The sequence below is a fragment of the Elephantulus edwardii genome, unplaced genomic scaffold (genome assembly GCF_000299155.1).
Source record: "Elephantulus edwardii isolate Elephantulus edwardi_28Jun2011 unplaced genomic scaffold, EleEdw1.0 scaffold00272, whole genome shotgun sequence".
NCBI lineage: Eukaryota > Metazoa > Chordata > Mammalia > Macroscelidea > Macroscelididae > Elephantulus > Elephantulus edwardii.
The window spans coordinates 2,447,548-2,455,973 of NW_006400022.1; positions in this window are offsets into that span (position 1 = coordinate 2,447,548).

Here is an 8,426-nt window from a genome sequence, read left to right on the forward strand (position 1 = left end):
AGAGAAGTGCAGCAATGAATGAATGGAAATCAAAATTCTCTATAAATGTTCATTAAAATTATTTTTTAAAATGTAAAATAAAAAAGAGATAATTAAACCATTGCTGTATGCAGATTATATGATAGTGCACCCAGAAAACCCCCAAGGACTCAACAACAACAACAATTTGTTAGAGCTAGTAGACCAGTTTGGTAGAATGGCAGGATATAAGATCAATATCCAAAAAGCAATGAGACTCCTCTACAATAAGAAAGAGAACTCAGAGAAGGAAACACAGTAAGCCAACGACAAATTGAGATACTTGGGAGTGAACCTAGGTAGAGATACAAAAGACAGAGAAGCCTTTTGACAAAGGTAAAGGAAACTACAGAACATTTATGCAAGACACAATAAAAGACCTAAATAAATGGGAAAATGTTCTCTGTTCATGGACAGGAAGACTCAATATTATGAAAATAACAATCCTTCCAAAATCAAAGTATATGTCCACCGCAATCCCAACGGAGACAAAAAATTCCTTTCACAAGGAGACCCAAAGGGACAGTGCCAAATTTATTTGGAGAGAAAAGAGACCTTGAATAAGCAAAGACTTCTGAGAAACAAAAATGAAGTGGGAGTCATAGAACTCCCTGACCTGAAAACCTACTACACAGCATTAGTAACCAAAATAGCATGGTACTGGTACAATGGCAGGAAAAAGAATTGAGAAGCCAGAAATGAACCCAGCTATTCAGATATTCTTCAAGGAAATAAAACCTATCAGATAGGAAAATGCCAACCTCTTCAACAAATGATGTTGACTAACTTGTACTGCTACAGGCAGAAAACTGAAACAGGATCCACATCTTACACCATACCCCAAAATCAGCTGAAGGTGGATCAGAGACCTTGGAATAAAGCCCCAACTATAAAGTTCATAAAAGAAAACTGGGATCAAGCTTCGAAGACCTAGTCTATGGTAAAAAGAGACTGCCAAATACAGCCAGAAATGCAGTCTGGAGAGAATAAAATTGATGAATGGGACTTTCTAAAGATTAAATACCTGTGCATCAAAACCTTTTTCCAATAGGGTGAAAAAGAAAGCCTACTGACTGGAAACAAACATTTGGCAATATCATTTCAGACAAGAGTCTAAAAAAAACATGAAACTAATTTTCACAGAGGATTATTAGGATGGCACAGACACATATAACAGGAGCTGAGCCCTCAAATTTGGAAACACTAAGGAGGAAAAATTAATGATTGCAACATGGAATGTGAGAAGAATGAATGTAGGAAAACTGGACATAATTAAGAAAGAAATGGAATGCATAAATATTGACATTACATATTGAGGAAGTGAGATAGATTAGCATGGGACGGTTTGAATCAGATGATCATATAATCTATTTATTATGCTAGAGATAAAAAAGTGAGGAAAAATGGGGTCACTTTCATAGTTGAAAAGACTGTTTCTAGATCCATCTTGAAATACAAATTTGTGAGTGACAAGATTATGTCCATATGCATACAGAAAAGACCTGTCAGTACCACTATCATTTAAATTTATGCACAAACAACCAGAGGCAAAGAGGCGGAAACAGATTATTTCTACCACCACTTGCAGTTAGATATTGATCAAACATGCAACCAACATGTATCAATAATGATGGGTGACTGGAAAGCATAAATTTGGAACCAAGAAAAAGGATCAGTAGTTGGAAAACATGGACTTGATGATAGAAATTGATGCACAATCAATGATTTACTCATAGCAAATATCTTTTGTAAGAAACATAAACACAGGCTATACACATGGATTTCACTTGATGGTATTCACAGGAATCCTATTGATTAAATGTGTGGAAGGAATTATTAGAGTAGATCAATATCAGCCATGAACATAGGCCAGGTGCTGAATGCAGAACAGACAGATGATCAACTACTCATATGCAATTTCAAATTAAAGCTAAAGAAGGTCAAATGAAATCCACAGAAATAAATATTTTGCCTTCAGTCTGTCCCATTTGAATTTAAAAACAAAGTCAGGAACAGGATTGAAGCCTTGAATACCAATGAATGAAGATCAGATGAGCTGTGGGAGGATATGAAGAATATCATCCAGGAATAATGCAAAAGGCCATTACCAAGATAGAAAAAAAAAAGACCAAAATAGATGTCAGAAGAGACTCTGAATATTACACTAGAATAAGAAGCGAAAGCAAAGGGAAGAAATCTAGAAGTTAATGAGCTGAATAGAAGATTTCAAAGGGCAACACGAGAAGACAAAGCAAAGAATTACAATGACATGTGAAAGGAACTGGTGTCCCCAAATCAAAAGAGCCAAATTTGCTCAGCATTTTTTAAGCAGAAGAACTAAAGAACAAATTCAAACTTCGAGATGGCAATACTTAAGGATGCTATGGGCAGAATATTGAATGATCCAGAAAAAATTAAAAGAAAATAGAAAGGGTATCTTGGTCAAGATTGTTGGAAGATCTATCAACAATCTGCGATACACAGATGATACAACCCTGCTTGGTGAAACTGAGGAGGACCTGAAGTGCTTGCTGAAGAGGGCCAAGGACTGTAGCCTCCAATATGGATTGAGACTCAATGTCAAGAAGTCAAAGATTTTCACCACTGCACCAATTGGCAGCATCAGGATGGATGTGAAGAGACTGAGATTGTTTACAGCTTCAGTTTACTTGGCTCCACAGTCAACACTCTCGGCACCAGCAGCCAGGAAATTAGAAGACATATTGCAATGGGAAAGTCTGCAGTTAGGGACCTCTCCAGGGTACTGAAGAGCAATGGTATCTCTTTGGAGACTAAGGTGGGTCTGATACAGGCCATGGTCTTTGCTATCACTTGTTATGCATCAGAGAGTTGGACAATGACTAAGGAGGATAGAAGGAGAATTGATGCCTTTGAGCTGTGGTGCTGGAGAAGAGTATTGAGAGTACCATGGACTCCTAGGAAAACAGATTCATCCTGGAAAGGGTCAAACCGGGCTGCTCCCTGGAGACATACTTTGACATGTTGCAAGGAGGGACAGGTCCTTGGAGAGGGACATCATGCTTGGTAGGGTGCAGGGACAGCGCAGAAGGGGAAGGCCCCCTATGAGGTGGATTGATTCAGTGACTGGGGTAATCGGGATGTGTGTATCGGAGATGTTGTGATTGGCACAGGAAAGAGCAGAGTTTAGGGATGTTGCACATAGGGTCACTATGGGTGGCAAGTGACTCGATGGCACATAACAACAACAACAACAGAAAGGGTATGCAGTTACTATACCAAAAAGAATTGGCTGACACAGAAGAATTTCAAGAAAGAACATATGATCAAGAGATAATGGTCATGAAGGAAGAACTTCAGGCTGCTCTGAAGGATTTGACAAAAATTAAAGCCCCAGTAATTAATGAAATACAATTTCATATTTCACCAAACAGATTTTGCCCTGGACATGGGGAAGACAATTACCTAGCCAACTGACTGGAAGAGATCCATGTTTACTCCCATTCAAAATGTCAGTGACTGAATAAAGTGTGGAAATTATTGAACAACATCACTAATATCACACTAGCAAAATCCTCCTGAAGATTACCCAGAAATGACCAGAACAGTACAGAGAAATATCAGAAATAAATGCTGGGTTTAGAAGAGGTTGTGGCACTAGAGACATTATTGCCAGATGGATCTTGGCAGAAAGCAAAGAGTACCAGAAGGATATCTATTTGTATTTCATTGACTATGCAAAGGCATTTGACTGTGTGGATAACAACAAATTGTGGTTAACCTTGAGGAGAATAGGAGTCCCAGAACACTTGATGGTGGTTTTGTGAAACCTATACTTGGGCCAGAAAGTAGTCCTCAAAACAGAGCAGGAAAATATTGCATGGTTCAAAATCAGGAATGGAGTGCATCAAGGATATGTCCTGTCTCCATACCTTTTAAATCTATACGCAGAACAGATCATTCAGGAGGCTGGGCTTTATGAGGAGGAATGTGGCATCAGGATTGGAGGAAGATTCATAACAATTTAAGTTATGCAGATGACCCAACCTTGCTTGCTGAAATTGAGGAGGACCTGAAGTGCTTGTTGCAGAAGGTCATAGACTGAAGCCTTCAATATATATTGAAGCTCAACATCAAGAAAACAAAGATTCACACTACTAGGCCGATTAGCAGCACTATGACGGATGGAGAGAGATTGAGGTTGTTAACAGTTACAGCTTGCTCAGCCCTACAATCAACACTTTTGGCACCAGCAGTCAGGAAATCAAAAGACGAATGTCATTAGGTAAATCTGCTGTCAGGGACCTTTCCAGAGAACTGAGACTAAGGTGCACCTGATATATGCTATGTTCTTCACAATTACTTGCTGTGTCCAGAGATCTGGACAATGGCTAAGGAGGACCAAAGAAGTGATGCCTTTGATTTGTGGCCCTGGAGAGGAGCCTTGAACATAACATGGACTGCCAAGAAAACAAATGGGTCTGTCATGGAGAGGGTGAAACCAAGTTTCTCCTTGGAGGCTAGGATTTTGAAGCTTAGTCTCACGTACTTTAGACACATGGCCAGGAGGTACCTTTCCTTGGAGAAGGACATCATGCTTGGAAGGTTGGAGGTACAGTGCAAGACAGAAATACCCCACATGAGATGGATTGATACAGTAAGGGCAATGGTGGTAGGTGTGTCGGCATCAGTGAGACTGATTCAGGACAGGGCAGACTTTAGAGCTGTTGTACACAGGGTCACTACAAGTCTCATGAGACTCAATGGCACATAACAACAACAATAATAACAATAACAGACACATGAAGAAATTATCAAAATCATTGGCAATAAGAGATGCAAATCAAAACCACAATGACATACCATCTCACTCCAGTGGCAGCGGCAAAGTTTAACAGGACACCAAGTAATAATTGTTGGAGAGGATGTGGTGAGATAGGAACTCTTATACACTGTTGGTGAAATTTTAAAATGGTACAACCACTCTGGAAGGCAGTTTAGCATTTCTTCAACAAGCTGAACATAGAGATTCCATATGACCCAGCTTTACTGCTTGGAATACACCCTCAAAAAAATAAGAACCGAGGCACTAATGGTCACCTGCACACCAATGTTCATAGCAGCTTTATTCACCATCACAAGTACATGAAAACAGCCCAAATGTCCAACCATAATTTAATTGATAAATTGTGCTACATTCACACAATTGAATAATAAGCAGCATGCAGGAGTAATAATTTTATAAATCACTACCTAACTTGGGAGGGACTTGAGAGATTTATCCTATGTGAACTAATTCAGTCCCATAAAGGTGGGACCAGTCTTTGGAGAAGGTCGTCATGTTTGGGAGGGTAAAGGGATAGTGCAAAAGAGGAAGACTCTCCATGAGATAGATTGATTCAGAGATTGGAGTAATGGTGGTTGATGTGTCCGAGACAATAAGATTGGTACAGGATAGAGTAGGGTTTAGGGCTGTTGTACATATAGGGTCACTATGAGTCACAGGCAGCTCAACGTCACAACAACAAGGACAAATACTGTATAAGACCACTATTGTAGAACATTTATGAGGATCCAAAGAGGGGAGGCTGGGCAAAGAGGGTTGAGGATCCATAGTGGAGCAGGGGTGGGAGTGTTAATCACAGGGTCACACAGTTTGATGGGTGGAGGGAGGAGTGGGCAAAAGAAATGGGAAAGATCCAGTGTGAAAAACAATGTATACAAACTTTGTGAATAAACCAATATAATATAAAAATTGGGCTGGGCTCTATGAGAAATGCGGCATCAGGATTGGTGGACGATCTATCAACAATCTGCGTTGTGCAGATGACACAACCCTGCTTGCTGAAACTGAGGAGGACCTGAAGCACTTGCTGCTGAGGGTCAGGGACTGCAGCCTTCAATATGGATTGAGGCTCAATGTCAAGAAGACAAAGATTCTCACCACTGGACCAATTGGCAGCATCAGGATGGATGGTGAAGAGATTGAGATTGTTCACAGCTTTAGTCTGCTTGGCTCTACAATCAACACTCTTGGCACCAGCAGCCAGGAAATTAAAAGACATATTGCGATGGGAAAGTCTGCTGTTAGGGACCTCTCTAAAATACTGAAGAGCGATGGTGTGTCTCTGGAGACTAAGGTGCATCTGGTACAGGCCATGGTCTTTGCAATCACTTGTTATGTGTCAGAGAGCTGGACAATGACCAGGGAGGAAAGAAGGAGAATTGATGCTTTTGAGCTTTGGTGTTGGAGAAGAGTGCTGAGGGTGCCATGGACTGCTAAGAAAACAAACAGATTCATCCTGGAGAGGGTTAAACCAGGCTGCTCCTTGGAGGCAAAAATTCTGAGACTTCGTCTGACATACTTTGGTCATGCTGTAAGGAGGGACCGGTCCTTGGAGAAAGACATCATCCTTGGAAGGGTGGAGGGCAAGTGCAGGAGGGGAAGGCCCTCTGGGAGGTGGATTGATTCAGTGACTGGGGCAATCGTGATGAGTGTGTCAGAGAAAATGAGATTGGCACATGACAAAGCAGAGTTTAGAGCTGTTGTACATAGGGTCGCTATGAGTTGCAAGCGACTCAATGGTGCATAACAACAATAACAACCTTTAAAAAAATTTTAAAAGCACCAAACAATAACAACATTTTGTAGTTGATAAGGAGTCATGCATTGCCAACTTAAAGGCAGATGATTTTAATCTACCAGCTGTTCCTAAGAAAAAAATGATGGGAATTCTCTTCCCACATGATTTATAGAGCTCTGAAAATCTGTTGAGGGGTCAGCTACAATTCTGATTCCACTCAATGGCAATGAGATAGAGATGATAGCAGGTTTTCAAATAACAATAATAAAAAATATATTCATACTGAAACCTGTCATTGAAAACCCTTGTCTGATAATTCCTAATTCATTTTGTCATTTACTGCCTCCTGATAGAAATGTTCATGTAAAGTAACACTAGAGAAGAGTGGATCTAATACTGTGGGCAAGGGAAACACATAGTTTATACCCTTTAAGATTTGAGACCAAGTTATAGTGAATTTAAGTGGAATAGTTACAGATGGCAATCCTTGAACACAAAGCCTCAGTGGAAAAAGAAAAGAAAAAAAATGAGAGGATGATAATAAATGATAGTGAGTAAGGAGGCATACAGAGCAACAAGCTGTCAACAAGTGCAGCACAGTCATTTTTAATCATTGCAGTGTTCCACTTATGGCAGGAATCCTAAGGTGACACTAACACCCACATAACTGACTTGTGATCAGAGAAGTGATTAGCTTACATATAACCTTGGGTGACTGTCCTCCACCTCCATACAGCCCTCACTACAGTGTTGTACACTGTCTGATTTGTGTGATTTCTTTTCATCATATTATTTTTTTCCCCTCTTCCCATCACTTTTCTCGTCATCCTCTTCCAACTTTTTTTTTTAAGCACAAGGGGCAAACACCACCTGTCCCTTCTCCACTACTTCCCACTGTGCACTATCTGGGTAATAGTGAGCACTCGTGGGGAACAAGCAGTGTTCCTATCCTAGCTTCATTTTTCAACTAGCACCCTTGTCAGGACTGTGCTCGATTGATTTTTGTTTTTTCTTTTGTTCTTTTCTCCTTTTTTAGTTCCTTCCCCTCTCCCCCCCCCGCCCTCATGTCACCAATTTTTTTGTTCTCTTCTTCCCCCCCCCTTAGTTATTCCTACTCTCTGCAGTCAGACAGAGTGCACCTCCACCTCTCCAAGAATGACAAGCCTTGTTCCCATGGAGAGAATTTTACAATCCTACTATAGCCATGTTTAGCAGTATTTGTAATTCTGCCAGTATTATGCCACTTCTTTTCTTTCTCTTTGTTTTTTTCCTTTCCTATTCATATCTTCCCTCAACTTTTTCCTTTTTCAATAATATAAATCAGATGTCCCATTCACCAACAACTCCACCTTGACTTTCTGTATTTGGTGGTGTTTGCTCCTATAGAGAAGCCACAAATATGACTGGTGCCCAGTGTGTACATCAATATTGTACCACTTTTTCTTTTTAAATTTTTCTTTTTAGATCTTTCCTCTTCCCTTATCCTTCTTCTTCCCCTCCTTCTTTTTCTTATTTTCTTTACTGCCTCCTCTCCTTCCCCCTCTTTGTTTTGGTTGTTTCTTATCTTTTTTATCAAGCAATCAGGACCTAGCAACCCTGCCTGGAAAAACTCCCTAAACCTGCTGCCCCACCCACTGAGTGAGTGTGACTACCTATTCCAGCACTACCAGATCCATAACAGATAGAAGTCAATATCTGCCAGCCTGCCACCAGTTACTTTGGAAGACCAATAATCAAAAATTCCTGTCTATACTTTCAATTTCTACAAAGTCTACTAAAAAAACAAAAAAGGTGTGAGTACCCTAGTGCTTTCAGGGTAGTAGACCCCCTCTACTGCCAAGATAT